Raw genomic sequence first — 7,043 nt, forward strand, 5'->3', positions numbered from 1 at the left:
AATAAAAAAAAAAAAAGTAAATCAAGAATAAGTTACATTTAATAAATCAAGATTAGCCACAATTGAAAACCATGATCAATTCAAGATAATGCTATTAATGTATTGATAACAAACTACAATTATTGAAAATTGCAAGAATTTCAACAATGTACATATTTGTATGTGCAGTAGGAATCTTCCAACACTATCAAAACATTGTGCAGAATCCAGCCTTCTTAGCAGAATACTAAATTAGAATTCTCAGTAAACTCTAAGAGCACACTATTTGTATTAGCCTTTAATAAGTTACTTACTATATTACTAGTCATACCTTAGAATGAGGATGGTGAGAGTTTGTCTCACTTACTTTAGACACGTCACCAGGAAGGACCATCTTGATTGCTAAACCAAAGGGTCAGTGAAAAGGAGAGAGATCCTCCACGAAATGGATTGACACAGCGAGTGCAACAATGGGCTTAAACATGGCAATGACTGTGAGGGTGGTGCAGGACTGGGGAAAGTTTCGTTCCATTATGTATAAGGTCAGTATGCGTCAAAATGGACTCAAACAACACTTAACAAACTTTGTCACCTGGGAAAGTCTATGGTATTATTTTCCAATTATGAACCAAAGAAGAGATTCTCATTTTTAAATCAGTTAATTGCTCATTTTGCTTAAGGAAGTACCAAGGATTATACATTGGTAATCACTGATCTTTTTGCACATCTTCGTCCATAGTAGTGGTATAAGACAATTGGCAAATGAATTGCAAGATGAATTCATAGTAAAAATAGTAGTACTAATATCTACCATTTACTATTATTATTGTTCCTGGTGTTCTATCCTAGTGTATCTCTAATCCCTTCAATAGTCAACCTGTGTTATTATCATGCCCATCATGAATACTGGAACTCTGAGATTGTGGAACTCAAATAATTTACACAGGTAAGTGGTAGAATATTCAAACATGTCTGTCTGACCCTATGCATATACTTTTTCCATTAAACCATACATATCTAATCATTGGTATTTCACTGGTCAGCCCTATATGTATATCCAAGGAAGAATTTAACACATCGATATTATCTGCTTAACCTCAAACCTCTATCACTTTATTTTCTAAGGGCTAAATTCTGGATTATGGTAATGTCTAGAACTTTGTTAATCAACATATACTTTCTAGAAGTCACTTTCATTCTCCCTATCAAAATTAATAAAAATTAACTTGAATTAAGATACGTTATCAAGCCTACAACCTAGTGCTTAAAAATAAATGTCCTTGTAGTCCCTTGGCTGATGGTGATGGAAAATATTACAACAGACTGCCAGTGAGGTTCAGTGTTCACTCCTGGCATTCTACCCCAGGGAACAAGAAAGGACATTCCATGGTTCCTCATGATCTGAAAGCATAAATAGGGCTCCTGTGTCAGGAGTTTTCTCACTGGTTGTTTTTGTAGTAGATTTCACAAAAATGAGCAATGACTATACTAAAATCGGATGACAAAAGATTCCAATATTCTCTTCTCAGAGACCCTTCCCCAACCATTCAATATAAAGTAGCTTCCTATGCCAGGTTACTCCATGCTCCATTACCCTATTTTATTTAATTTTTTCCCATAACCCTTAAAAGCATCTGAAATTATCTCATTAATTCATTCTGTAAATATTTATTGAGTACCTATTACAGATTAGGAATTCTTTTAAGGATCTGGGTATACAGTCTTGGATAAAACAGAGAAAATCATGGTACTCATGAAATGGTCATATCTACTCATTGTCTGTCTTTTCTTCCTTTTATAGAGAATTCCTTTATCCTGTTTATACCTCTGGGCACAACATGAGTGCTTAATAAATACTAGCTAAATTACCAAAAATAAGAATAAATCTGAAACCTTGTATCAGAATTATTTATTTAATAAGTTACTGAGGTAACAACCTCCCCCTCCACTCACTGAAAGCAGAAGTAACTAGCTCCATCTTTCCCTTGTAAAGTAAAATTATATTGGAGAGCATTTATAAAGTGCTCAAGAAGATACTGGATGTTATAGTGGGATTTTAAGCATTAGATGGTTTGGAGTAAATGACAATCTGAAGCTTTATGGTATCTGAGGTCAAGGATATTGCATGATATAGTAGAGTAGTCCCTAGACTTCAGTGTAGGGGACCTGGATTCACCTGCCATCCTTGGTGTATACTAACTGGTTTCTCTATGGTAAGTCACTTAACCTCTCTGATCTAAACTTCCACATCTAAAATTGTGGGTAATTTTCATTGCTTGAGCTATTGCACAGGCAACTATAAGGAAAAAACATGTGAAAACACTGAAGTACTTATTAACAGCAAGAATGACACACATGGCTCATTTAACAGTCTGCATTTCTTTCTTCACAACCATGACTAGGGGACTAGCTGTTGGCATTGATCTTGGCACAACCTACTCCTGTGTGATTGTCTCCCAGCATAGACAAATGGAGATAATTGCAAATGATCAGGGCAACTGAACCACTCCAAGCTATGTCACTTGTATTGATACTGAATGATTAATTGGTGATGCCACAAAGAATCAAGTTGTAGTGAATTTCACTAACACAATTTTTATGCCAAAATCTGATTGCTCAAAGATTTAATGATGCTGTTGTTCAATCTGATATGAAGCCTGGCCCCTTCATGGTGGTGAATGATACAGGCAGGCCCAAGGTTCAAGTAGAATATAAGAGAGAGACCAAAAGTTTCTATCCAGAGAAGGCATCATCTATGGTTCTTACAAAAGTGAAGGAAATTGTAGAAGCCTACCTTGAAAAGACTTCCCAATGTGGTTGTCACTATATCAGCCTACTCTAACAACCCTCAACATCTGGCTACTAAAGATGCTAGAACATTGTTAGCCTCAATGAACTTATAATTGTCAATAAGCCAACTGCTGCTGCTATTGCTTACGGCTTAGAAAAAAAGGTTGATGCTTAAAGAAACATACTGATCTTTGACTTCGGAGGTAGCACTTTTGATGTTTCAATCTTCACTATTGAAGATGGAATCTTTGAGGTCATATCTATACCTGGATATGTCTACTTAGGTAGAGAAGACTTAGATAACCAAATGTTCAAGCATTTTACTAAAAAGTTCAAGCACAAGCATAAGAAGGACATCAGTGAGAAGAAGAGGTCTATTCCTCAGCTCCACACTGCTTGTGAATGTGTAAAGTGCACGCTCTCTTCCAGCATCCAGGCCAGTATTCAGATGGATTCCCTGTGTATAGGAATCAAATTCTATACTTCTTTAACCTGCATCTAATTTAAAGAAATGAATGCTGACTTATTCTTTGGCACCCTGGACCCTTTGGAGAAAGCCCTTAGGGATGTCAAGCTAGACAAGTCACAGTTCCATGACATTGTCCTGGTGGGCAGTTTTACCCATATTCCTAGGATTCAGAAACTTCTTAAGGATTTCTTCAATGGAAAGTAATTGAACTAGAACCTCAACACTTATGAGGCTGTTGCTTATGGTACATTTCTCCAGGCAGCCATCTTATCTGGATACAAAATGTTCAAGATTTGCTGCTCTTAGATGTCACTACTCTTTCCCTTGATATTGAAACTACTGGTGGAGTCATGATGATCCTTATGAAGTGCAATAATAACATTGCTACCAAGCAGACACACCCCTTCACAACCTATTATGACACCAGCCTGGTGTACCGAGTAGGTTTATGAAGGTGAAAAAAGATTGAGGTGGTCAAAGAATTCACGTTGCTTTGTTCTACAATCGAGGCCAATGGAAGCAGTAGTCAGGACATTAGACGATGTGTAGCACTGGGCAGGTCAGCTGCGAAGGAGCTCTTTCAAGCAAGGATGTCTCCTTGAGGACTAAGGTGCACCTGACCCAGGCCATGATTTTTCCCATCATTCATATGCATGTGAGAGCTGGACAATGAATAAGGAAGACCAAAGAAGAGTTGATGCTTTTGAGTTGTGGTGCTGGCAAAGAATGCTGAAGGTACCATGGACTGCCAGAAGACCTAACAGATCTGTCCTGGAGGAAGTGCAGCCGAGATGCTTCTTGGAAGCGAGGATGGCCAGACTTTGTTTCACCTACTTTGGTCATGTTGTCGGAGGGGACCATTCCTTGGAGAAGGATGTCATGCTTGATAAGGTGGAGGGTCGACGAAAGAGGGGAAGACCTTCGACGAGATGGATTGACATGGTGGCCGCTACAATGGGCTCAAGTATAGCAGGGATCATGGAGCTGGTGTGGATCAGGCAGTGTTTCGTTCTGCTGTGCATGAGGTCACTATGAGTCGAAGCGACTTGACGGCACCTAACAACAACAATAATATGCCATGACCAAGGATAAAACCTGCTTGGCAAGTTTGAACTCACTGGCATACCTCCTGCACTTCATTGTGTCCTTCAGATTGAAGTTACTTTTGACACTGATGTCAATGGTACCCTCAATGTCTCTGCTGCAGATAAAAATACTGTAAAATAGAACAAGATTAACGTCACAAATGACTGAGTAAAGAAGACATTGAACATATGGTCTAGGAAGCTGAGAAGTACAAAGCTGAAGATGAGAAATAGAGTGACAAAGTGTCTTCTTAGAATTCACTTGAATCCTATACATGTCACATGAAAGTAACATTTGAAAAAATTCTAGTTAAGATCAATGTTGAGGGCAAATAGAAGATTCCTGACAAGGGTAATGAAATTATCAACTGGCTTGATAAGAATCAGATGGCAGAGAAGGAATTTGAACTCAGCAGAAATAGCTGTAGAAAGTCTGCAACTGCATCATTACCAAGTTGAACCAGAGTGCTGGAGCCATGCCTGGAGGAAAGCCTAGGGGCTTCCCTCGTGGTAAAGCTCCTCCATCTGGTACCTTCCATTGAAGAGGTTGATTAAACCAATCTCTGAGCATGGATACCTTAGCATTGTTCCACAGTAAAAAAGCAAAAACAAAACAAAACAAAACCCAAAAGACCAAAATTTATAGTACATTTGGTGTCAGTTTTAAATATTAAACTGCTATACTAAGTTTCTGGGCATTTTCAATATTGAATATGGAATGTGTATAGAGAAAGGAAGTGACATTACACTTTATTAGCACTGTATTGCAAGTGGAAAATGCAATGTTTTAAATAAAAATATTTAAAATTGACACACACAGACAAAAAAGAATGACATGAATGTAACTTGATACTATTGTTTTGTATAGTGGACAAGAAAGAGTTTAAAATGAGATCTGCACTGTTGAGAAGCTGTCTTTCAAATTTAGGAAGGCTCAGAGTACTGTTGTGTACACCCCATAGATATAAACATAACCACTGGGTCTAGCTTTAGGCTGCAACAGAACAGACTGCTAATCATATGGGGATTTAAAGGAAGGATGGTTTTAACCAAAAATATCTGTCCTTATGGTCTGACTTACTAAATGGCATTCCACTAATAGAAAATTTTAAATTCATTGTTTCTGAGTAATAAAACAAACATAGATTCTGGGCGAAAGTGGTAGAATAACACTTCTCATTTTTTCTTTACCAACATCCCACTAGAACTAAAAAGAAGTTATTTGTTTTATTAAAATGACATAGGGAAAGGAGCACTTCTAAAATGGTGGTGGAAGAACCTCCCAAAACCCATTCTTCTATAAAAACAATTGAGAACACAATAATTGTCAAAATTAGAATTTTCAGAATTCTAGAAATTAACCAAAGGCTTACAACAATATGAAGAGCACCTATCAAGAAAAAAATGGCCAAATCTCCATAACAACAATGAGTTTTGTGGTATTTTAACTTATCCTATTTCTACCTCCTTCTCCCAAAATCAGTGTTAACCCTGAAAACCAGGAGTCTAAGAACAGTGGTAGCTGTAAAAAACAAGTGACTTGGCATTTATAGGAGGAAAGGGGAAGTGTTTGGAACTTCAGAATGAGTCCATTCCTATAGGAGAACAGAACGGCAGTGTTTGTAAAAGGAGGTAGCTTGAGTGGCATGAGTACATGGGAGGGAAGGATGCAGGAAAGAGGTAATTAAAGGGAGAAAGTGGGAAGAGAGCTATACATTGTGAAGAATTGCAATCAATGTCATGAAACAAAGAGTGTGTATCAAATGCTAGATGGAAAATGAATTTGCTCTGTAAACTTTCATCCAAATCACAATAAAAATAATTAAAAAAAAAAAAGTCCATTCCCTGAGAGTTGTTATTATATGACCAGTCTGGCAACTCTGGAAAAGGCCAATCTACTGGCTTGTCTTTATTTGACCTTACCCATAGCTCACTCAGGAGCTCTAGTAGCATAGTGCCTAAGGCACTTGACTGCTATCCAGAAGGCTGGCAGTTCAAACTCACCAGCCCCTCCTCAGAAGGAAGGTGGAGCAATCTACTTCCATAGTGATACTGCCTCAGACATTCAATGAGGCGTTGCTGTGAGTTGGGTCTGACTTGATGGCACATAACAACAACAACAACATAGCTCACTCAGTAAGGAATGCCCTCTCCCCAGAGAATTTGTCAAAAACAAAAACTCTATGTTTAACACTGCAACTGTCTGAGATGGCAATAAGTTGGGACAAGTAAGAAGCTGACCAAAAAATATAAAGGAAAAGATGAGGAATGGAATGTTCATGGGAAACATAAAAACTGTGACATATTCTTGGAGATCTAGAAGGCTGTGCATATGTGCAAGGCCATGGATGTGCCCAGGAAAGATCTGAGAAAACTTTAGTCTCTCACTTCTGGTTGACCATGAGGTTCTGCAAAAGCAGAATGTGAAGGCTAAGACAGAGTTGCAAATGGTCAGAGGACTGGAGGTATATCCAAACAAGCATAGAGAGCCCTTCTGCAAAGGGTGTTTGAAAGTTGTTCAAAGAATTTAAGGAAATCTTTTTCTAATCATTAGATGACCACTAAGCTAACTGAACAGAGATTCCAGTTGCTACACATGACAAAGGATGCAACCTTTACAGAATGAATCTAGGAAACACACTAAAAAAAAAAAAAAAACACCCAACAGAAGAAAATGCAAGAACAAAACGAAAAATTAGAAAAGATTCTAAATCTACAGA

At 37.9% G+C, this 7,043-nt stretch overlaps 1 protein-coding gene and 1 pseudogene across 1 annotated transcript in view; one reads left to right on the forward strand and one right to left on the reverse strand.

Annotated features, from left to right (window-relative positions):
* ITPRID1 (ITPR interacting domain containing 1) overlaps nt 1–7,043 on the reverse strand; it is a 122,055-nt gene that overhangs the window by 41,201 nt on the left and 73,811 nt on the right. The window lies entirely within an intron of this gene.
* LOC103201574 lies at nt 2,374–3,451 on the forward strand (annotated as a pseudogene).

The sequence above is a fragment of the Orycteropus afer genome, unplaced genomic scaffold, assembly GCF_000298275.1.
Source record: "Orycteropus afer afer isolate SDZICR_OR568_19922 unplaced genomic scaffold, OryAfe1.0 scaffold00008, whole genome shotgun sequence".
Lineage (NCBI taxonomy): Eukaryota > Metazoa > Chordata > Mammalia > Tubulidentata > Orycteropodidae > Orycteropus > Orycteropus afer.